This window comes from Ambystoma mexicanum, chromosome 6p (assembly GCF_040938575.1).
Source record: "Ambystoma mexicanum isolate Mex_15411 chromosome 6p, UKY_AmexF1_1, whole genome shotgun sequence".
Taxonomy (NCBI): domain Eukaryota; kingdom Metazoa; phylum Chordata; class Amphibia; order Caudata; family Ambystomatidae; genus Ambystoma; species Ambystoma mexicanum.
Window position 1 is genome coordinate 115,443,695 of NC_090935.1, and position 26,195 is coordinate 115,469,889.

Sequence of the window (26,195 nt, forward strand, 5' to 3'; positions counted from 1 at the left end):
AGGACCTGGTAAGGCGCCCTCTTCCCGAGCTACTAGGGACCATCGTGCACCAGCTGATCTTTGCCAAAGCTCCCTGCTAGACAGACCTACGACAGGCTGCCGACCGGAGACGGGGACTGACGCAGAATCCCAAAGAGAAGCGCCCAGACTGTTGTCCGCCACTGTCGACGACCGCCGTCGCTGACTGGAGCCGCCATGCTCCCGTTTGCCTAACAACTTCATTTGATCCAAGGATGCTCTCGTCTGCATCGCCACCCGTTTTATCCCGCTGGAGAAGCCCTGACCGTCGACGCGCCGAGGAGCATCCACCGGTGGGTTTCCCACCACCTAAAGACCACGGAGACGACGATGACTCGACGCCCTTGCTGGGCCACAGTTCTTCATCATCTCTTTGCGGTCCCGAACCATCGTCACCGAGGTGCCCCGCACGCCTCTTCCTTGCAGGACGCCAACGCTCCGTCGTCGACAAGCACCGCTAGGAATGGAGCTGCCACTTCACCACCGTAGTTCACCCTGTTCTCCGTCGGACGTTCGACGACCCGTGACTCCTGCCTTAAAGGGAGGGCACTCAAGAAGGGCCGTTGATTTCCCGTCCATTTTGCAGGTTTTAAATCATTTAAATGAATTAAACTTGCCACTCTGAGTGTTCTTTCTTTGCAACTTAACAAGGGATGATTCATCCTTCGCTCGTTCGCTCCTTTCCAGAATAGATAGCTGACCTCTGCTGCTTCAGTCTTGACTGCAGGTCAGACATCCTCGCCATGCTTCTCCACGGTTCTGCTTATTCTTGCTGCGACACAGTTTTCTATTCACTCTTCCTGAGTCCTGGCTTACTAAATTCATGTTACCCATGTCCAGTATTCAATGAACTAGGATTTTGATTGGCTGCCCACTACCAGGTGGACAACATATGCCTACCTCTAAAACATGTCATCTTCAGAAACATTAGATACACGGTTTCTCATTGGTTTTCAAAGTATAAGGTACTTCGTGTAGCATCAGGAATTGTAGTCTGCAAAGGTGGGGGCAGTGCCAGGGGCGCGGGGCGGGAAGTGATGAGCGGGAAGGGAAAAGGCAGTCAAGTTTGGGAAGAGAGGAATAAAGGACGTGTTGAGGGATACCTCCATCTCGGCCTCTTTTGTTGCAAGCTGCGAGGTTCACGCGCACCGTCTGCTGCATCATGACAACTGGCGATGAAGGAAGCAAACAAACGTTTGCAGCCGGCCCACCATTTCCCACACCAGCACATCGGTCAGAGTGGGAGCTCCCCACAGTGCGGTGGAAGCGGAGAGGGTGCGCACAGCAGGAGACAGAGACATTTGGCCAGAGGACCGCGTTGGTGAGTGCAATGTGCATGGGACCCCGGGACTGAATCCCAGTTCTGATAACGGTGCTCTTGCCTCAAGGAAGCAGCTGTTGGCCACCAGGGGGCATCCCACACCAGTTCTTCAGACAGTGGGAGTTGGAGGAACTGCCACAAAGACACACAGCAGGGATCTAGACAAAAGCAGTGCTTGTGCCTGACAAAGAAGTCGCTGAAAACAGTTGTAACACTCGATATACAGTGTGCTAAGGAAGAAACAACAAAGGGCTAACTACAATGTCAGATCAGGACATTCCGGTGACTGTACCTACAACCCCACAGCAATGTGGTAGCAGACTCCCTGGGAGTACAACTACGAGGTGTGTTTGATGTCACTGACACGAGCAATATGGGACCCAGATGGGCCAAATGCGTTAGGGATTTCGACCTATACATAGGGACAATTGGGCCAGTTGAAGAAGCACATCAACACTCTCTACTAAAACTAGCAGCATGCCCAGATAACAGAGACATAATTGATTAACTCCCTGCGGACTCCATTGATACAATCTCAAGACAGCTCTAGCTGCTTAATTAATTACCCACACCAGAGTGGATTATGAGAAGCACCTTTTCCACACCACAAAACAAGCAAAAGGGGAGAAGATGGACGCCTTCGTAATGAGGCTATGTGGCAAAATGAAACACTGTGTTTCACAAACTAGTCAAACACTGAGGCACTATGCTCGCAAATCATTGCGAGGTGTGAATCACAGTCATTCTGAAGGAAATTGCTGCAGAAAGCAAGGTCCCTGGAAGAAATACTTGAGCGAGTAGAAAGGGCCATTGACTCACAAGTGGGAATTATTTGGGCACCAAAAGGGTCAGCCATTGCAGACTGATAGCGTCCACAGGCTAGCAGGAGCTCACCGAGCACCTGGTGAACCTTTCTGCTACAGATGTGGGTAAGAGTACCTGCATGAAGGCTCATGCCCAGCAATTGGGCAATGTTGCTCAGACTGTGGGGAGGAAAATCACTTCAAATTGGTGTGCCGTCTAGCGAGGAAGCCTCAACTGAGAAAATGAGGAAAGCACCTCCAACTTCGAAGGTCAACCGTCATAGCAGCTGACACCGCACAGACAGCCACGCAGTCCATCACATGAGGAAAAGAAAGTGAGCGTATAGATCACGGTCCAGGGGATGAATGGCACTGAAGAGAAAAAAGGGAGGAACGACCGCAGTGGGAGAACAGACGATATCGGACTCCATCGACAAGGCTGGCATGCCGATCAAGACGCCATGCCCGATATCTGGTGGAACAGTCTCCATCAGACACTGAACGGAGCTCCTCAGATGGGGAACAGATCAAAAAGGGGTACCTCTACGCAATGGGAAACCAGAACGCGACCAAACACAGTCCCACACTTCTAATGCAGCCGAATGAGAAGCAGACAGAATTTCTCATCATCACCGGGGCGACTGTAAATGTCATCAGCGAACAGATATATCGGGCAATGCCACACATACCCAGTCTCTGCCCAGCAGAGGTGGACATTTATCCTTATGGAGCAAAAACCCCACTAAAATGTTTGGGACAATTTGAGGCTCAATGTCGCTACAAAAATCAAACAGGAGACATCCCAGTGCATGTTATTTCACCCCCACGGAGCCTGGGTGCATCATGAGCTTCATTTATATCCTTTATAAGCTCATGGTCCACAAATACATCGACACTGTGGACAAAATAGACCCAATCTACGCTTGGAAAACTCAAAAACAGACATATCAAGCTTCACATTGACCCGGAAGTACGACCAGTAGCGCAGCACTACAGGGGAATCCCCATGAATATCCAGCGTCAGGAAGAGCTCCACAAGCTATTGAGCAAAAGACATCATTGAACTGGCGTCAGGGTCCACACCATGGGTGCCCGCAATCATGACCGTCCCCAAGAAAGGGTCAGATTCCATCAGACTGTGTGTGGACATGAGTTGGCCCAAAAAAGCCATCAAGCGAGAAAGGCACCTAGCTCCCCGCATCACAGATATGGTCCACCTCTTAAATGGCGCAACAGTCTTCTCAAAGTTGGGCCTATATAAAGGGTACCACCAGCTGGTCCTGAGTCCGGAGAGCAGGTACATTATAATATTTGTAACCCATCTAGGATTGTATAGGTACAAAAGATTAAGCTTTGGTGTCTCATCAGCAGCTGAAATATTTCAGGCCGAAATTCAAAATGTGATTAAGCACATCCCGTACTGAATTAATTATAGTGATGACAGGCTTGTGTTTGGCACCACCATTGAAAAGCACGATGACGCCTAGCAGGAGTGTGCATGGACTTGAATTCAGAAACGGCACCTTTCGGTTTTTCAGTCACATTTTCTCAGCCAATGGGATGACGCCTGACACAGAAAAGGTACACACACTAAATGAGACAGCACCACCAATAAATGTCTGTGAATTGAGATCGTTTCTAGGCCTAGCAAGTTACTGTGCCCGTTACATCCAGGACTTTGCGACGATTAGTGAGACATTAACGAAACAGCAGGCACCATTTCAGTGGTCAAAGGAATGTCAGTCAAGCTTCATATCCATTCGCGACAGAATAATGAGAGCAGAAAACATGGCCTACTTTGACCTGGACAGGGACACCAAACTAATGGTCGACGCAACCGAGTGTGTTTGGGGGTCATCCTAGCACAGAAAGGCCCGGAAGGGTCAGGACAATGACACATTGTTTTGTATGCAAGCAGAAGTCTATCACAAACGGAACAGGCATACTCCCAGGTGGAAAAGGAAAGCTTGGCGGTTGTATGGGCCTGAAACATTTCCACGTATTCCTATATGGAAAACCGTTCACTATCATTACTGACCATCAAGCGCTGCTATTCCTATACAGCAACACTCAGGTTAAAATGCCACCCTGCATCGCACGATGGGGTCTGCGGCTGCAAGACTACTAGTTCAATATTATTCACAAGCCAGGGAAGGAGGCCAATCCAGCAGACTTATTATCACAACACCCCAGGCCAGAACATACCCGGAACCATCAGTGGTGTAACGCTATATCAGATATCTAATACAGCAAATGGTCCCAATGTAAAAGCAAAAGGAAATATCGAGGCTGAGTACCGCAAAAGGAAATACACCAAACACGGGCTAATAAAGATTCACAGATCTTTATTCTATAACTGTACAGTTTACAAAGAAACAAAGTATCCGGTAGCTATCTGACCCTCTGTACATCACAGAGAATACCGGCCCTTTCGTTGTGAGAAGTGAGAGGTACTGGACATCTAAACAGTTATGCTTTTTATACATTTCCAATCATAGTGTCCAGCCCCTCTACAGGCTAATGATACTCGGTCTAGGGTTTGTGCCAAGTTCACTTCTAGTTTGTCCAGCTATATGCATATGGATCATCTTCAGTTTGTATAACAACAAGTCACAATGGCAACAGTGTATTCTCGGATCTAACATTAAGCCTTAACACATGTCCTATACAATGTAGTTCAGCTAGTGTCCACGTTCAGTATTTAGACAGCATTGTAGTTGATGTATGTCCGCGGATCGGACTTGTTGACGCAGGTAATCCTCTGTCTACAAATCAGGCATGGGACAAGGTCTCTTTACTTGACCCAAACATTCGGCCAACAAACAGTTTATGCATTAACTAGCATACATGGTGCAAGACAGTTCAGTTCCAAGCAGGAAACATTGTCGACCATTTTAGAACACAGAACTACTTTAGAATAGAAATCAAAATGGCCGACGGACCTAAAATGGCGGCTAAGTCGATCTAAGATCGGAACTTTGCAACACGGATTTCTTCGCAGAACGACTGGGATTAGGCCAATATATACAATAAAGAAGGCACAATATCATATCTCGTTTCACAAACCCTCCTTTTGGCCTAAGCCAAGCGCTAAACTACTTCTAGTCACTTTACGAGTAACTCCACGTCTCAATGTCTATACATCCTGAATCATTATCGGAGATATCAATTACACTAAGATCAGAAACTGAGATTTCCTTCAGCACGAATTCACTGGATATTTTCTCTGGGGCGTATACCATGTGCCCTAATGTACCCATCGCTTGTGCACAACATCCTCCTAACATCGAACACATACCAGGAAGACATTGTATACAGCAACAGAGAAACAATAGAATACCTAAAATAATCAGCAAGACCAAAAGTAACTTCCATCCCCAAGATCGTAGGAAGTCCCAGAACCAAGCGCTAAGATCCCAGTTTCCCTCGGGAACATGTACTTCTGAACTAAGGACGTGCTGATTTTGTATTGCTCTGAAAATCATAGGGGAGGAATCTGGCACGAAAACACAGCAAGCGGACCCCACTAATTTACATACCCCACCACGCTCAGCCAGGATGACATCTAATGCCATCCGGTTCTGATGTGCCACTAACCTTATTGCTTTCTGTTCTAAAGTCATGTTATAGAGTATGTCAGTGGTCCAGTTGATGGTCCTCTCCAGTGCTCTCGCTAGTCTTCTGATATCTTCAGAGTCCAGTATTTGCCCCCAAAATGACACAACAGATTTAGCTACATCGCCCAGAATTTGCGCTGAAGTATCGCCATTCTCGTCCCTTCGTGGACGAGCCTTTGAAATTTCTACAGTGCTAGCAATGAATACCCCGGGTAACAGAATCCCTAAATAACAGGTTCCCTGCCAATCCCTGGGCAACCATGGAAATGCTACATTACCGCAAACAAAGTAGACAGGTTCGCCTTCATACAAAGGTCTGTTCTCACCAGTCAAATTTGCAACGTTGGCGCAACCCTTGAAATCACCCATTGACTGAGTACTATTCCTCTGTATGCAGAAAGAAACTGAATCGGGGCTGTGGTTGACAGTATAAGAAGGTGGCGTAGCATCCCTATTGCCTATAGGAGCCATCTTGAAAGAGATCAAAGATTGAAAAGGACGGGACAGTCTATCAGAAGGCCTAATAGAAGCAACGTTAGGCTTGCTCCTATACGCAAAGAGTGAGCATCCCAGGGGCGTTAGAACATGTTTCTCAAAATCATTCAAGTTAGTCCCATCAAAGTTCCCTGAGACGCTATCATTCCATCGGCCAAAGAATAGTGCTCTTAGAGAAGCATAGCAGGCAGTTGTCAAAGGTAAAGGATGAATATACCAACCCAGCCCCTTATCACCATGTTGCGGTAAATGCGAACAGACCCAACAATTGGACTTATTAAAAATGGCATGTGTAGCATTCATAATGAATAATAGAGTATTATTATGGTAACGGTGTCTGTGCTGAGAGTCTCTAGGAGATAGAGTGTGCAGATGCATGAAAGGCGTAGAAACAGTGGGTACATTTTCAGTGGGTAACACATTTTCAAGCGGATGTACTTCTTCCAGGTACCACAATCCTAAGGCAATGACTATTGTAAAACCAATTAAGATTATTACAAGAAAACAATATGTTTTCGGGGCCCACGCATTCGATTGTTCATTTTCATGGCCGGTCACACAGTATCTTATCTGTTCCGTACGAGTGGGAGCGGTTGCAGTCATTGTTTCTACAAACGATTGCACCAAAGTTATTTGCTGGCGATCTCCAGAAAGAGCGTCTTCTTAGTCCTTTCACAAACCCTAGCCAACAGAATCCCCTTAGGTACAAAAGATCGGGCTAAAGAGACAAGCCCTTCAATGATTTTCCTTGATGGCACAGCTGAACCGTGCAGTAAGTCTACTTCCTCGGATGCAGATCGTACCTTGTGACTCCTGGTACTGAATGATCTGTGAACAACGTGTCATCACTCCCTGATGGAAGCAGCGACTGCAAAGCGAAATCGGACACAAGATTCGGAGCAATTTTTGAAAGTGGAACTGTTGCAGAGTGTGGAGATGAAGTGGCTGTTTCCCCAGGCCCCACGGCCTGCTGGTTGCTGCTTCATGATCGTTGGTTACAGCATTGGTGGGGGGTTCTGTATCTTCTGTAGCGTGTGGCAAAGGGTAGGGAATTCTCTTGATGTGGGACGTGTGGATCCAATGCTTCTTGCCTGCCACTTGCACCGCCGTCTGTGTGACCAGAAGGACTTGATGGGGGCCCGGCCAACGAGGTGCGAGGCAAGAGGATTGTTCAAACGACTTTGTGAGGACCAAGTCTCCCGGCCGTATGCTGTGACCAGGGCCCTCATACTTTACAGGTAAAGCCTCTCGCACCTGGTGATAAATCAAATACAGATTTTTAGGTAACTGTCCACAGTAGTCAGAAAGAAGTACATTTTTGACTTCACGCAAAGAACGGGGCTTTGGTATGTTCCAAATGTTAGCTGGCCTACCCATTGTGTCTTTCTACTAGTCCACTAGCTGTGCATGCCTAGCTTAATGGAACCGTTTATCGATCTGTAATCCTGCGCATATCTGCAGAATTACAGCAGCGATAATATGTGGACCATTATCCAACCAGATGACTCTTGGCAGACCAACATGGTCTTCGCCGTGGTCATAGCAGTGGCATCTTTGACGGGAAAAGCTTCGACCCATTTCCTAAAGGCACAGATAACAACTAGTACGTATTTGAAGTTATTACAACAATCCATTTCAATGAGGTCGAAATGGATTACTTCAAAGGGGTCATTATCTATAATCTTCTGATGTGCTGCACATTTCATAATTGCTAGCTGAGTAGGGAGTGCAAGCGCTGAAAGTAACTGTACTATCAAGGAGCCATGCTGGATTTTAGTGCCATGTGAAGTCAAGAAACCTCGTTCTGCCCGAAGTCTGCCGAAGTTGTGAACCACAACTTCAGCCGGATTAAGGACACAACACCTCTTTATTTGGATGTGCGGTGCAAACAAGATCAATTTGTATCTCATTAATCGGCTTGAGGTGAAGTGTTGCGTTTGTGTTCTGTTTAATAGAACATCTACAGAGTGAGGTACCATCAGGGTTAAAGCATGGCCTAGGACTATTCCTTCGCTCTGTTTTACGGACGCAGCAGCAGCAGCGACAGCTCTCAAACATCTTGGCAAAGTGCATTCAACAGGATCAAGGGCGGAAGAAAAATAGCCGCACAGCCTTTTCTTCCCTCCATATTCCTGCGTTAATACAGCCAAAGCAAATTCATCACATTCATGCACATACAACACAAAGGCCTTTTCATAGTTTGGTGTGCCCAAAACCGGTGCCAAGCACAATGCAGTCTTGAGCAGATCAAATGCTTGCTGGTGTTCCAAGTTCCACAGCAATGGCTAAGAAATGCCCTTCTTCGTCAAAGCCAACATTGGTTTAATCACTAAGGAGAAGTTCAGGATCCACTGTCTACAGTAAGAACCCATTCCTATCAAGGCTGTAACTTCCCTCTGTGTTCAGGCCTCAACCTTCTTCCCTCCTTTGACAGGATATAGCCTAAATAGGCGACCTCCTGTCGACAATATTGAAATTTTTTAAGCGGAGCTTTGTGTCCATGTCTAGCCAAGTGAATGAGCAACAACACAGTGCCCTCCTTACAAGCGCTCTCTGAGTCAGCAGCTAAAAGTAGATCGTCTACATACTGAAGCAGTGTACAAGTAGTGGGCAACTCGAGTGTGTCGAGCTGCTCTTTCAAAGCCCTCCTGTAGATGCTAGGACTTTCCGTGTAACCTTGTGGTGCACGGGTAAAGGTAAACGAGCGTCCCCCGAAGGTGAACGGGAACAAGTATCTACTGTCTTTATGTATAGGGATACTAAATAAGGCGTTCTTTAGATCCACCACACTAAAGTGAGTAGCTGAAGCCGGAATCATGCTTAGTATTGTTGTCAGATCAGGCACAATGGGAAATTGTGGAGCAACAATCTTATTGATGGCACGTAAATCAATAATGAAACGGAAGGGAATTGCATTATTGCCTTTTTTGTAAACGGGCAAAATCGGACTATTGCACAAACTGCCTGCAATTTCCTCAATCACCCCACGGTGCACAGAATCGGAAACTATGCATTTCAAAGCTTGCTCACCATCGACCGAGATCTTATACAGGGGAATACGTGGTAACTATGTTTCAGAATAATCTTAACAGACTCAATTTTCAAAACACTAACATCATTGTCGTCAATTGCCCACAAACATTCCGGAACATCACTAAATTCCGGTGGCAAAGGTCTGGCCAAGAATTGAGAGACAGAAAGTTGCTGTGGTGAAATCGTGAAACGCACTCCATCAGAAGAACAATGAATTACCGCATTTAATTCCTTCAACAGATTCAACCCCAAAAAATTCTCTCCGCAATTCGTAGTCAAAAGGAATGGACAGTGGTCCGTAAATGGACCCAAAGTAATAGATACCGAAGAGGAAACCGGACAGACAACTGGTGTGCCAGAAAACCCTACAGAAACATTGGTTTGCCCTGACAGTGGAATGTTTGGAACCCGTGAATGATCAATGGAACACTTCTGTGCCCCTGTATCTATCAAGAATAGATGATTCCTATTTCCCACTATCATCTCAACGTAGGGACCTTTCTGATTTACGGGAATAGGCATTGGTTCCAAACCCTGCTTTGGGCAATTCTAGCGAACCAGAATGTCGTCGAAAGGAAGTTCTTCGGAGAGGTAAGCAGCAGAAGGATGATCAAAAATGTTTCTATTATCCACACTAGGTGTCTGATTGTCCTGTGAAAAAGGTTGCTGTGTGTCCTGTGAAAACTGACTTCTACCAGGACCCCCTACCCCAGGGCGGCCTCTGGATCATCTACCCATATTCCCAAATGCGTTATTTGACCTCTGCTGGAGGATCGGGCATTGTGCATGCCAATGACCCTCTTGTCTACAATAAGCACACTGATTTATGTTTACAGGACCCAATGGCGCATTTTCCTGTGGAACATACTGACAGCTAAATTGCGAGTTACCCCCTTTAGGGCCTCTAACAATTTGCTGCAATAGTACTTTTGTTTTTAAGTCTCCTTTTCTCTTTTCAACTTTTTCTTTTTCGTTATTGACACGATTCACATAATACTGAGCCATGTGCAATACTTCTGACTGAGACTTCGCTTGCCAAGGGCTCTCGGAGGACATCATTTGTGACTGGATGTCAGGCAACAATCCACGCACAAATTTGTCCACGAATATCCATTTCCCAGATTCTGTGCTTAAGTCTTGTCCACTGAAATCCAAAAACACTTGTTTGAACTGATTAAAGAACTCGGTAGCGCCCTTAGACTGCCCTTGGACACAGGCAGTAAGTTTGTCCCAAATAATCCTCTTTTCAGGAATTATAACTTTTAATTTCGGAACTATTCTATCGGGCACAGTTAGCATTACCTGTGGTGGTCTCTCGCCAGCTGGCCTTTCTCTATGTAACGCTCACCTGGTATCCACAGGGACGTCACTCAGCCTGTTCTGACCTCTTACGACCTCGAACCCTTCCCTGGAGTCTACTCGAAGGAGACTGGGCCTGAAACACAGGATTGGTAGAGTTTAACTCCCTATTGTCTCTGTGTGCTTGAACCCCTTCTTCCCCGCGGTCCAACCCTTCCCTTTGATTCACAGCTCACCTTGTTTTCTTGGAAAGTGAGCTCTCCGTCCTGGTTTCAGCGCAGGGGCGCGTTGTTTGATGCGGGCTTGTTGCTGCCTAGTTACTTCACTGGCAAGAGTCCGACAGGTAAGTATAATGAGTCTTTTGACAGTTCTCTAACTTTGTTCCTTTCCTTCCTTAGATAATGGCCGGCGTCCGGGGATGGCGACGTACTGCTGAGATGAGTAGCACTGAAGGTGAGTGAGAGCGCGATGCGCAATGCAACCCTTTTGTATTTGTATTGAACTGAGTTCTTTTTATGTGTCTTTTAGGTGCTGCAACGTTTTCTGCATGGATGCCGGTTATGAAGAAGAAATGCGGTGAGTAAACGCTGTATGCGGCGTCTCTAGATGTTTCCACACTAACCTGGAGTGTCTTTTCCCTCTTGCAAATGGATGTGAAGTTCCGGAGACAGAGTTCACCCAGAGCGGCTGTGATTCAGGTAAGCGTTTGAAGCTCGTACAGTCTTTAAAAATAACCGAAGATTTGCTGAATGCTTACTAATGCCTTTTTTCTGTTCTTTTCCCTTTTCCTTAGGAAGCGGCGTGCCGGGATGGAAATGACACCGCCGAAGATGCCCGCAGAACAGAAGGAGCGATGAATGATGGGCAGAAGCGCCGCAAGGTAAGGCTGTTCCTAACAGTGTTCTTGTTCTTGCAGGAGCTGAGCGCAGAAGAAAGATGCAGGCCTACTGGAGACCGATCCGAACACGGTGAGTGTCACCCTGCATGCAGAAAACACAAAGCATGTTTCTCAGCCGGGGCGTGGCTTAAATAGTCTCTGGGTAACCCAGGTGTCTCTGGGCTGAACCACACCCAAAAGACTAGACTGCACATGCAGTTCTGGGAAACGAAATATGTGGGGGCATCCATCGTGTCCCCATCAATTCACTACAAGTCCAATCCCCAATGTTATCCTATGGGAGTGAGTGAGTCTGGTGCCACAAGTGCCAAGTCTGACTCCAAGTGGGTCTTTGGAGGGATGGAGAAGCCCTTGAGGGCCATGTAGGTGATTGTGGCCTGGCTCCAGCCTGACATCTTGGAGGGCTGGGGACATGAGGGGCAGGAATCATGACATTCTATCAAGTCTAGCCATATTATCTCATGTATCTCCTAACCCAGGTACATCACCTACAGTCCTAATCTGCTTCTACAAGTCAACAGGTAGGAGTACGGGAAATAACAAATCAATATCCCTTAAGGTGAATACTGATGATTTTAAAATAGACTCTATTTCTTTGTAGAACCCTTTCAGATTCTTCCTATTATTGGGAATAGATTGTTTAATGGTGTTCACTTCCTGTCTCGAGAACGGGACGTGAACGAATTGTGACACATAATGTGCAGGAATATCTTGAGCAGGTGTACCGGCTGCAGCATTAGCGGGAATCTCTACTTTTGGGACAAATGTCGGAGGAACCTCTCTCATAGGCAACTGAGAAGTAGGCAACTCCGAACGCTTACTAAGCAACAGAGCTAGATCGAGCGCTAAAGCAGCCGAAGAAGTGTCAAACGAAAAAGCTCTCTTATAAATACTTAATAACTCTGCGGGACAACAAATCTTTCTTTTTACACATTCATCCTGTAGGTACTCTACCATTACCTGTATCACTTTCCTCTGCATTTCTGGCGTATACTGACTATACGTGTCATATATTTCAACGGAAGTTATCGACGTGTCTGAAATCCATCTAATCGCATCTTTCGTACAAATTTGCGTTTCCTCATTTATTGACTTACGATAAGGAAAGAACCGTTTCTGTACTAACATAGCGTCCAAACTATCACCATCTATATCTTCATTCCTTAACCTTTCCAACTCCCTTCTATACACATAAACCCTCTCGACATGCTCATGTACTTTATACGCAGTATCTCTAGAAAATGCTAAAGTGTTCAAATCCCTTAACCCTTGTGGGAGATCTATATCATTTAGCCTGTTCCATATTATACATAAATGAATTCCTAATCCTTCAATAAAAACATTTTTCTCAGGAAAATTGTCTAAATTACAAAGTATGGCAAGAACATCTGCTTGTTCACCCTTCTCCATGCAATGTTTAGCCCAGGCAGTCAATTCATGCTTTCTCTCTGAAGACACAGTATTACGAGTTACAATTGTTGATCCCGCTCCCCAATCTACTACAAGCGGTGGAGAACCACTTGGAAGAGGGAGAGTAAGCAAATTTTGTACATTCGGAAACAGAGGTGCTATCACTAGTGCAACAGGCAAACCGACCAGACCCGCAACAGTAGGCAAAGGTGGAGGAGCAGGTGGAGGAGCGACAACAAGAGGACGAACAACAGCCGGAGGAAGAGGAACATTAAGAGGAGCAAGAGGAGGAACAGGAGAAACTACAGGAGGAGGAATAACAGCAGGAAGAGGCAAAACAGCAGGAAGAGGAACATACAGAGGTGGCGCAGTGGCACCAGGCCTTCATTCATTTCGAAGTTTATCAATCAGCTCATCGGATACATGAAAGTCTTTAGAAGGATACATTTTCTGGATACCAAGTGAAAAAGCCCGATCCATATTCCTAACTGACTCAGACTGTTTATTCTGGTCATATAACAATGCTTTTTCGGCGTTCGTCATATGACAGCGCACATGTTTTTCCCTACTTTTAAGTTGCTGCAAAGCTTCTTTCTTCCAATTCTGTAATACATCAAATGCTGCAGGTCTAGCCTTTTTCTTCAATAATGTGGTTTCTAAGTATTCAATACAAGGACTTTCAAAACTACCATTGATTGGCCACTGAAGTTCAGAAGCATGTCTAGTTTGTCTGTGCCAAATATCATTAAACACTATACTACCAATGCCGTGCTTACAGTACATAGTACACGCCGGCAACCCCTCTATTGGCGCCGGTCGGCCAAATTCCAAAGATTGTCTGTCACTGCGGAATAACGCCCTGAAGCAGGCAGACAATTTCCCAGCCATATCAGAATACTGGTGTTACCTGGTCAATAATTGTACTCGCGAGTGCAATGCGCCAAAACAAATTATCAGGATACTTAAGAATCGGGTCACGACTCACCTGATCAAATCCTAAGGAGGTCTGATCAGATTTCAAAGTTCTAACTAAGGTCCCACGTGGTTGGTGATTTCGGCAAATCTGCCCGCCTCGATATATGGACCCTCGTCAAGATGCCATCTCGGACTCCGGGCTCACCGTCCAGGGATCGGGTCGTGCAGCGCTGTTGAGATGTCACATCTCATCCAAGAAAGGGGCCCCCTTTTACACCGTCTGATCCCGGTCCGATAACCGCGTCAACCTTCAACGAGCTGGCATCAATCTTGAAGGTCCCTATTCGGGCGCCATCTGTAAATGCAAAAGGAAATATCGAGGCTGAGTACCCCAAAAGGAAATGCACCAAACACGAGCTAATAAAGATTCACAGATCTTTATTCTATAACTGTACAGTTTACAAAGAAACAAAGTATCAGATAGCTATCTGGCCCTCAGTACATCACAGCAAATACCAGCCCTTTCGGTGTGAGAAGTGAGAGGTACTGGACAACTAAACAGTTATGCTTTTTATACATTTCCAATCATAATGTCCAGCCCCTCTACAGGTTAATGATACTCGGTCTAGGGTTTGTGCCGAGTTCACTTCTAGTTTGTCCAATTATATGCATATGGATCATCTTCAGTTTGTATAACAAGTCACAATGGCAACAGTGTATTCTCGGATCTAACATTAAGCCTTAACACATGTCCTATACAATGTAGTTCAGCTAGTGTCCACGTTCAGTATTTAGACAGCATTGTAGTTGATGTATGTCAGCGGATCGGACTTGTTGGCGCAGGTAATCCTCTGTCTAGAAGTCAGGCATGTGACAAGGTCTCTTTACTTGACCCAAACATTCGGCCAACAAACAGTTTATGCATTAACTAGCATACATGGTGCAAGATGGTTCAGTTACAAGCGGGAAACACTGTCCACCATTTTAGAACACAGAACTACTTTAGAATAGAAATCAAAATGGCGGACGGACCTAAAATGGAGGATAAGTCGATCTAGGATCGGAACTTTGCAACACAGAGCGACTGGGTTTAGGCCAATATATACAATAAAGGAGGCACAATATCATATCACGTTTAACACCAAGAGCGATTGAACGCCTGGAAATGGCAAACATGGCAGAGGAAGACATAGCATTTCAGATTATAACAGAAGGGCTGAAGACTGGAAAATGACGAGCCGAAAAAGACAGAAGCAGGGGAGAATTAGAGGACATAAAGAAAGCCGTAGACAGTCTACTACTTGTTAAGGAGGAGCTGGCACTGTCTGAGGAGGGGCTACTACTAAAATGCAACAAAATATTTATGCCAACCCTACTTCAGATATGAGTAATAGACCTGGCACATAAAGGTCACTGGGGGATAGTGTCAACAAAACAGATGCTTCGCCAAAAGGTCTGGTTCCGCCAGCTGCACAGTATGGTAGGAAATGTGCTAAGAGAATGCCCCACCTGCAGCCTCATCACTCCTACAACACAACCTGAACCACTGCACATGTCCCCACTACCGGACGGGGTGTGGGAAGAGGTTGCCATAGACGTCTTTGGTCTAATGGAAGGAGGGAAATAAGTGGTGGCAGTAATGGATGAATACTCTTGATATCCTGAGACACAAGTGATCTCATCCACAGTGGCGCACCATGTTATTCCAGTGTTGGACAGGATCTTTAGTGCCTATGGCCTACCGGAGTAAGTAAAGTCAGACAACGGACCACCGTTCACGAGACAAGCCTTCCATGACTTTGCAGAGCACATGGGATTTAAGCACCGGAAGGAGACACCGTTGTGGCCACAGGCCAACGGTATGATCGAAAGGTTCATGGTGAATCTAAAGAGAACACTACAGATATCCAACCTGACAAGGCAGCCCTATGAGCAAGTCCTTCATCAATTATTGAGGGATTACAGAAACACACCCCATACCTCGACAGGAAAGGGTCCGGCAGAAATAATGCTTGGACGCAGTATGCGGACCCGGATGACTTAACCCAAAGGAGTTGGTGACTGTCATGAGGATGATCAAGGGATAAGAAACAAGGACCGTCAGTCAGAAGAAAAGATGAAAGTCTATGCAGATCATAGGAAACACGCCAAAGCCATCCATGCTGCAGATAGAAGATGTGGTGGTCGTGAGACAATACAAGACCAACAAAGGAGACATAGGAGGAGCCCCTCATGATTAAGGAAAAAAAAGCTCACTCATCACAGAAGAAGGGGATCGACGCCAGATAACGAGAAACTCCTCACACTTTGAGAGATCATGAGAACCAGCTCAGAATGGAGCCCGAGGGACACGAGATGACAAAAGAGAATACCCCTCAGATGAGACGTATCACGGAGATGGAGAGAAATCAGATGTTTCTAACCAAGAGGAAGGGAGACTGAATGGCCCCTGGGAAGTGGCACCTTCAGAGAACTCTCGCCCACAAAGGCTCTAGCCAGATTCTGCAGACACATTGAAGAAATGGGGTAATGTTGCATTTAAAAAAATAAAATTGTGGGCTTTTAAATTGTGGGGAGGTGTATCATCGGGAATGGTAGTCCGCAAGGGTGCTGGGCGGGGCCATGGGCGCGGGGTGGGAAGTGACGAGCGGGTAGGAAGAAGGCAGTCAAGTTTGGGAAGAGAGGAATAAAGGACGTGTTGAGGGATACCTCCGCCTCTTTTGTTTTCGTGCTGCAAAGTTTGTGTGTGCCTTCTGTTGCAGCTGGAGGCCCCAGTATGCAGGCAGTCATCACAACACTTTGTTATATTGACTAATATAATTGGTTGGCACGCTTATGCCAATTTCTGGAACATTTGGTTCACTTAGCAGCACCTAAGCCCATACCCAGACCCAGGTGCAAGGAGATGGGGCATGACACTACCTCCCCACCCAATTAGCCCAGCATCTCCCATAACCCTGCCTTCTGCAATGATGATTGTCTTTGAACGTGGCCTTTCAGAAGTATCCTTGTCTTCAGAATACATGGGAGTGAGAGGACTCACTATCGTGTTCTGGGACACCAAGCCCAAACTCTATTTTCATCCTTGTCTCACATGACAGTAGACCACGATTTGGTCCATTTTGCATGTTTTAAATGCTTTAAATGAATTAAACTTTGCACTCTTAGTGTTCTTTCTTTGTACCTTAACAAGGGATTATTCATCCTTAGCATGTTTGCTCCTTTCCAGAATAGATAGCTGACCTTGGCTTCTTCAGTCTTGACTCCAGGCCAGACAACCTCACCATGCAGCTCCACAGTTCTGCTGATTCTTGCTGCGACACAGTTTTTTCGTCCCTTTTCATGAGTCCCGGCTTACTAAATTCATTATACCGATGTCCAGCTTCTATACAATGGTGGCTTTGCCTGCATTCTATTCACTACATCTAGCCAGCTTCTATGATGACTTAGTCTACTTGCGTTTCAGCATTTGTACAATTATTGAACCGTTGATGCAGGTGCACTTCATGCACGTGTTACCTTCTTTTTCGTAATGAAAAGGTCACTTGATTCTTTACTTCGTCATAAGTGTCTGTAGGATCCATACATCCTCTGCAGCCAGTATCTCGGGACGTCGTATATGTCTCTTGTGATGTCACTAGCTTCTTCCTTTGCTCTTTTTCATATTGCTTTAGGGAGTTCCTCCCTTAGGTTGTCATCTCTTCGGGGATACATTCGGCGGGGGGGGGGGGTTTGTATTTATTTACAGCGCATATAACCCGTAGGTATTTAGGCGCTAGTTTAATTGTGTACAGGTAGGTTATATATAACATGCTTTTATTTATTATTTCTTTTTTTTCCAAGTGCAGGTCCGGGATTCAAACCTGTGTTTGCTCAGCATGGTCTTGCTTACAAGACCTGCACGTTGCCACAGAGCTATCCTCCCATTGTCTCAATGGGTATCTTCTCTCAAACACACGCTGCAGCATTGGCACAACTGCAGGTGTCAAACATGGCACGATCTCAGGTCTCCAACATATGGGAAGTACGGGGCAGGGTTTTCTGCATCTGCTTTTCTACACAAGTGTGCCTCCAACCACTAGATGTTTGAGGATATGTTTGTCCTTGCATCTGTCACTCACACTGAATTCCAGTTAAAAACAAGCATTAGCAAAGCCAAAGGTTTTAGCTCCTGTATGGACATTAGATATGCCTTTTCCAGACACTGAAGAATATGCCTGGGTAGTAACAACATTTCCCAGATGGTTCTGTTGTATGTCATGCAGTATCATTATGGCTGTACATGGAAAATGCCCATCCCGTGTCTAATCAAAAGTCAAAACTGTTGACATTATAAACAAAGAAAAATAGAGTGTGTCCACTCTATTAAGACTGGTGCTCTCAGTTTGCCCTAAAAGAAGGGATTGTATGCTTTCGCTCTGTTAGTTCTGTATATCCGTAGAAATTCAAAATATACTGTATCATTTTCTCAAAAGAATGTTTATTTCACATTTTCTGATGTTTCTTTGCTCCTGAATATTTTACTTCATATTCAATGAGGACAGGCATAAAAATACTGGTTTGAATATTTGTACATTTTGCCAATGCATTTCGGTTATTGAAACCTTCATCAGGGCCGTACAACGACTTAATTATGCCCAATAATTCACTATGTCAGATCAATAAATCAGCATGTCGTAAGAAAGATCATTCAACAGTGATTACAAGAAGAAACACATGAAAACACACATACCGGTTCCAAGTTGTGTCACAGTGTTCCAACGGTAAAGATGCAGTTGTGAAAAAAGAAAAATAGAAAAGAAACCATTTTCTAAAATCAGTAATGTGACTAGCATTGCAATCATCGGTTAAACATTGAGGTAATCTGTTTAAAATGTACGTTGTGCTTCAAAGGATTCTCAGACTCGTGAAGGAAGAATCCAATCTGAGTAAATCTTCCTGTTAATGTTACGTAAAAAGTCATCAGAATACAGTCTATCTGTCAACACGCAGAAACCTCAAACATGAGATAAATGCTTACCATTACTCAGCAACTAAACGCTCCATGCCGGTCAAATGCGTTTGCAGAGGCGCGAGCGCGAATGAAACAAGCAGTATTTATGCATTGCCATGGAGATCCCAAGGCGTCGCGTGTAAACACGTACGCCCTGGGTCCCACCTCCGTGCGAGCACGGGAGGTGGGATTGTCGCCATGACAACGCTGTGCACTGTTACAGTGAAACTTAGCATTTGTTAAAGAATACCAACCAATATGAAAAATGTTACTGAGAGCAGAACGGAGGCGTTTTCAAAGCCAGTATACGAGTGCTGTAATGGAGATCCAAAGGTGTCGCGTGGGCACATATACGCCTTGTGTCCCACCTCCGTGCGAAGCATGGGAGGCGGGAATATCACCATGAGAACTCTGTGCACTGCTTAAGGGAAACTAAGCAATTGTTAAACGGATACCAACCAATATAGAAATGTTATTGAGGACAGAACGGATGCGGTGCGGCATCGTATTACCTTGTGATGACTGTAGTATTGGAAAAACCCAATGATTATGCTAATAATGGATGATGTTAAAATGAATGCTAGGTAATTGAAGTGGGTAACATGAAGATGTAGTGGTATGGGTATCTTAAGTACCCAAATGTCTAATAACTGGGTAGTGGAAGATGGTATATCCATAAGAGGAATCTTAATTGAAGGAAAGATATAAAGATAGGTAAAAGTAAGTGCTCAACATCTACAATAGGGATACTTGTGATGGAAATATATAGGAAACACAGGCAATGATCTGGTCAAAGGAAGAAGACCATGGTTACAGTCATGTTATCGTCAAATATTATAGGGACGGTAGAACTGGATACAAAGAAGACAAACTGAGATGTCTGTACATCCTCAATTGCAAAAAAGATGTAGGGATGTTCATAAGTAGCACATATGGTTTATTTCTTCATTCAACCCCTTGGGTGTCAGAGAACTCAGTCGATCTATCCAAAATGTTTCTCATTGGTCGAGTCTTTTTTGGAGATTCTCATACTTGTTGTATTTGCGGACCACTTCTAAGATTACAAATCTGATCTCTGCCAGATTGTGGTGTTTTTCTTGCCAATGTCTGGCCACCGCTGAAGTTGCTGTATGATTCCTTATGCATGAACGATGTTCATTCCATCGGATTTTAGCAGTACGTTGTGTTTGGCCAACATAGAACAGCCCACAGGGGCATTTTATTCCGTAAACAATATTCTTTGTATCACAAGTGGCAAAGTCTTTAAACTTGATCTTAGCTCCGGAGTGTGGGTGGTTGATGGTTGACCCTTTGATAATGTAGTTGCAATTGCTGCAGTTTAGGCATGGAAATGTGCCTGTCAGATCTGTTAACTTTTCTTTGCGCAAGGGTTTCATGTAGACCAGCTTATCTTTCAAATTCCGGCTCCGTTGATACGCAAAAGTGGGGAGTTCTTTAAAAAGATGCTCTATTCTCTGATCACAAGATATGGTGTTCCAATGGGGGCATTTGTTCTGTTTTGTGTAGCTGTGCGGGCAAATGCTGTGTTTATCTCGTCTTGGGAATAACCTCTTTCCAGAAATGTATTCCCCATCTCTTTCAGTGCTTCTTGGTAATCTGTAGGGTCGCTGACTATTCTTTTCACCCTTAACATTTGGCTGTAGGGGAGATTCTTAATAAGACTTGGTTGATGGAAACGTAATCTTTGTTGAAGATTATTGCGATCCGCACTTTTGCGATAGATCGTGGTGCGGTATTCGCAGTCAGTGACTTTTATTTCCACATCCAAAAAATGTATGATTTTGTTCGAGTATTCATGTGTGAACTGTATCCGAGAGTCTATACTGTTGAGGTAGTCAAAAAAAAGTTAAAAGATCAGTTTCCGTGCTTGTCCAAATGCCAAAAATATCGTCTATGTATCTGATCCATATCGACAGGTTGTTATGCCATTGGGGATTTTTGAGTACATGTTCTAGTTCAAATTTGTACATAAATGCATTGGCATAAGAGGTGCCATGGTGGCCCCCATCGATGTGCCTGCAACTTGTAAAAAATATGAGTTTTTGTATTGGAAGTAGGAGTTATTGCTGATGAATTCCAGAAGTGCCATTATAAATTCTTTCTGTGCTTGTATCTCACCTTCTTGTAATAGTAACCATTCCACTGCTTCCCTACCCTAGTCATGCGGAATGGAAGTATAAAGACTCTTGACGTCTATGGTGAAACAGATATGGTTGGAATTAAATGGTATGGTTCAGAGCTGTTGTAGAAAATTAGTGGAGTCCTTAATGTATGTGCTGGTTTTTTGAATTATGGGTTGTAAGAAATAGTCAATGTATTTTCTCCAATGGTTCAAGAATACTGTTCATGCCTGCTACTATGGGCCTCCCTGGTGGTTTGTTTGGATCCTTGTGGACTTTCGGTAATGTGTAAAAATAAGGTATGCGAGGATGTGAGTTTGTCAGGAACTTTCTTGTATTATGGGAAATCCATTCCAACTCCTCCGTTTTTGCCAATAGTGTCTCTAGGTTCTTCCTTATCTCTTCCGTGGGATCTGTGTCCAAGGGAGCATAGGTATTTGTGTCAATCAGTTGCTGTGCATTCTTGGTCGTAATCTTGACTGTTCAAAAGAACTATACTACGTCCTTTATCCGCAGCTCTTATCGTTAATGATTCATCTCCATATAGGTCTCTGATCAATTTTAATTCATGAGGTTTCATGTTGCTGTTCTTGGAGTAACCAAACTTGATTTTCTCCAGGTCTCTTGTGACTTGTTTCTGGAATATGTCGACAGACTGATAGGGGGAAAAAAGTTGCTTTTTCCTTTAAATTCCTTGAGGTCAAATGGATCCTTATCGGGTTGATTTTCTTGTTCTAACTCACTAAAGAACACCTTCAGCTTCATTTTTCAAATAAGCTTTTACAGTTCCATTTTGGTGTCAAAGAGAGTGCTGTTGTGTGTGGGAAGAAAGCTTAGTCCTTTCTCTAAAGTTCGAGTCTCAGTGGGAGTAAGAACCTTGGAAGATAGATTGATTACTAGGTTTTCTTTTGCTGTAATCTTGTGTTGGGTTTTGCTTTTTGTTTTCCTTTCCCCCCTTCTTGTTCTCTTCCTCCTCTGTCTAAAAAAGGAATGCTATTGTTTCTTGGTGGACCTGTTGTGCCTGTCCCTCCTGAGGTACTTGCAATTGTTTCTTCTTCTATCAAGCAAAACTGTTGACATTGCCATTGCTTGCTTATATCAGTAACTATCCAGGAAAAGCATACTGAACTATAAGAGAACAACATCCCCTTGTGATTTGCAAGCACCCGTAACAGAGCCACAGAGACACCAGACTTCTATTCTAAAACTTCACTGCAAATACCCTTCACCTTAATGCTCATCTGGAAGGTGATCAAGGAAAGTTGATACAAAGCTATGATGCTTTGCTGAGCAAATCTAACTACGCATGGCTCCAAGCTGTTGTAATGATAGTTAGTGAATACCCGTCCAGATAAACATTTAATTCTTTTCGTGTCAATGTATACAGCATAATATGCCTGTTAACTCACCCACTTTTGACGGTTGTCACCCGCCATGGTGTTAGTTCACTCACCCGCCAAGCTACTTACCCGTCTATGGATTTAGATGCACTCTCACCCACCACAAACAAAATCTTCCATTTTCATAATGTCCTGTCTACTCAGAGGGTTGGCAGGCATGCATAAGCTCGAGGGACTTTTTGATGGTCTCTGATGGAGAGTCCACTATTTACTCTTTTGGCTACAGAACCAGGAGAGATGTATTATGTCCTTAAGCATATTGGAACTGATTTAAAAACAGCTTTTTCAATGGGAAAATCTGCTTGAAAAAGACTTTGAAAATCAAGCCCATTGTGTGATCTTGGTAAGATCAAATACCTTGGCTCTGGCAAGCCTTAGCGCAATGGAAATCTCCATTGGTAGACATCTCTACAGTAAATGTATAGATATATGGGTAATGGCAGCAGATAAAGATCAGGTGCATGTACCTTACCCCTTTAAACCAACTGCAACAACACATGCAGTTCCTGGTCTCCAACTCTGTGTTTGCTTTTACACTATTATATATATTGACAGTGGACAGCATTCAACCTTTTTTGTCCATTGATTCTGCTAAGGCACCCGCTAAATCATTTTTATTAAACGACATTACTGGTATAAGATTTGCAACTCTTTTGCTTTGAAGAAGGGGGCTTCACCCTTTGGATCTCTAGAGGTTTTGGACTACAACTCCCATCAGCCACATCCAACACAGTCAATGTAAGGTACTATGGGATTTGTAGTCCACAACATCTGGAGAGCCACAGGTTGGAGGTCCCGGCTATCAAGTCCGGCTATCAAGTGATCCTGAGCAAAAGGAATTGGACAGTATGGTAGGTCCACCCATCTAATCATGTTACACCAGAAATTAATCTTCTCACTGGTTCTGGCTGGGCCCGGCGCTGGACTCGTTGATGTGGAGAAAAATGAAATCCAATAGGGATATTTTGTATATGCCAATTACAAAGAAAAACTAGCAGTGTTAAAGGGTGCTGCCTGTTAGCTCATTGGGTAATGTATGCATGTGTGCAAGGAGTGTGTATGTAAAGCCTGTGTGAATCTGTGTGAATGAGTGTATGATGTATGGGGGACTGCGTGTGCATGTAAATGAGAGCTGGTGTATGGTGAATGGGATGTTTAAATGAGTGAATGTGTAATTAGGGGTGTGTGTGTGTGTGTGTGTGTGTGTGTGTGCGCGGGCGCGCCAGTGCCAATGTGAAATGCTGGTCTGCTACCATTTGACACTTGGGCCCCACGCCAGACAACCCTTCGGGTAGTAGAAGAGGGGGTGGAGCGACCAAGTTTGCCCTGCCCAGTTTCTGAAGTGGCCGCTCCCATCACCAGTTAACCACACACCCCCTAAATGTAGGCTTCATTGCGCCCCTGGCTCCAGCCTTCTGCAAGTGCGTGCCATTTGCATTGGATTAGGAAGTTTTCCTTTAGCAACACATGTCATGTGCGGCGTAGAGCCCAGCCGTTTACGCCAGCATATCGACGCTGTTATTTGGAACACAGTCACCACAACTGCTGAACAGCAGGGCAGAGAGAGACGCAGCATGGTGTAGCCTCGGTGGTGGCGCGCTATTTCATCGCAGCGTATTGATATGAGTGTGTAAAAGGCCTTTCGTCATGTATGTGGGCTGCTTTTAGTCGATCCCCCATTCTTCCCCTCTCCCCACTAATGATACGATGACTGATCTCGCGAAGTCAGACTGAGGGTGACATCACTCTGCACGACTTAAGCGACACAGTCCTTCCAGGGCTTGTGAAGAGAGAAGGAAGTCCTACACAAGTGACTGTAGAATACGTGCCAGGCCTTACAGGGGAAGAGGGGAGGTCGGGGATACTGTGGGGGAGACACTGGAGCACACAAGAGTGGAGTGAATCACTGTCACAGGCGCCACGCTTGCCAAGCCGCCAACGCAGCCCAGTGACGTCGCTCCGTCTAACTGCTCAGGAACACACTGACAGTTTTTTCTTTTTTTTCATAACTCTCTCCCCGCTCCTCGCCTGCCTTTGTCACCCAGCTCCAGTGGTTATAATTAGGCCTGGCTCTATTGCTAAGTAACACAGGTCTCTTCCCCCCACCCCTCTTCCCTGGGCTCATTCTCCCGGAACGTTCTTTGTCTGATTCCAGGAAAATTGCAATGCTCCTGACAGATCCGCTGTTGCCAGCCAGAGCTCTGTGCTGCCCGGGCCTCGCTCGCGTTGGGACTCGATGTGCGGCAGAGAGCTGGCTTCACATCTCAAGGGCCAGCTCTGTGCGCGCGCACTGCAAGAGCAAATAGTGCATGCACAGACATAAACACGCATGCGGATGCATTTTACATCCCTGCATATGGAGAGAGATGCAGAAAGAAATCCATCATAAAGAAGTGCACTTATATAGCTGACGTCTACAAAGGTTGCGAATGCCAACATTCAAAGATAAACACTGAGTCCTAAAGCCTATAAACGTTGGCCAGGCCAGTTCTGAGGTGCACACACGCCGAATAACACATATATGTCTAATAGAACCGAATTTCGGCACGTTATAAATTAAGCCTTAACTCACAGTGACTACACAGCTACTTCTCAATCCCATTGGTTTCCCCACCAATTTCCTGTTTTCTGTGTTTCCCTGTGTCTGTATTCTGAGGGGTCAGTCTACGAGGGCTGAGGGGTGTGTGTGCGGGTGTATACAGATATTAATTCTGTGCCAGTTTGAGGGCACAGGGAGAGTTCTGGCAGCAGTGCCAAGCACCTGACAAAGCAGGCCCCAAAGTGGCACAGCACGATGCAATCGAGTGAAGGGCGCTGCTACACCGGGCAGAGTTCCAGAGCAGAACATGTTGCAAGCAGGGGTTCTGCTACCCCCGACATTCACGAAAATGCCTTGGGGTAGCGGAAGTGGCATCGCGCACACGCTACAATAAGTGTATGATTAACAAAGCATTACTAAAAGCGGAGAAACGCCTATTTTCGTTTTTAATCATATCATGTATGAACTAACTGAGGTGCTGTCTCGATATGTAACGTGTGTTGTCATGATATGTCTGGACCACACCCAGAAGCACCATCACAGGCCAGGGGCGCTGCCTCATGTTGCCAGTCACTGCTGTAGAGCTATAATATGATAAGTGCTGCCTCGCATGGGAGGCACTGCTCTACAGTACTGACCTCATATACCCTAAAGTGCAAGAGTCTGCAACCTGTGGCGCAGCAGATGTCTTCTACTACGACTCCCACGACCCCTCCTTCCTGACTGTTCCGGCTTAGGCTGCTGGGAGGTGCAGTTCAAAACATCTGGAACGCCAAAGGGTGCAGGACCTGCACTATTCTCGTCATCCTATGGAAGCTTCAGCCTCTCAAGCTCAAGCCCTGTGATATAATTGCCAAGTGCTGCCATCCAATGCCGGGTAACGCCTGAAACGATAGATACATTATTCAGTTTGTTTGTTTACTGCAAACTATCACTTTTGAGGATCACAATTTGAAATGTTAGGGAAAATGAAACCCTGTGAGGTTAAGTGATTTGCTCATCTTCACATGTTTGTCGCGTGGAGACTAGAGGCCGGGATTTGGGGCTATCTCACAGTCTTAAAAGTATTCAGTAGACAACATCTTTTATTTATTTATTTTTGCAATTTTCATAGCGTACCGAACCCAAAGGCATCTAGGCGCTGTTCTTGTCAATAGTACAGAAGTTACAAGATTACATAAATCACACAATACACAGTTTATACTTATGCAGGGAGGTTACAAATATAGTTTGTGCTAGACTCATGGACAAGATTTAGAGCCGTGTTTCGTGTGTGAACAGCCAGGTTTTCAGTTGTTTTCTGAAGGTCTAGA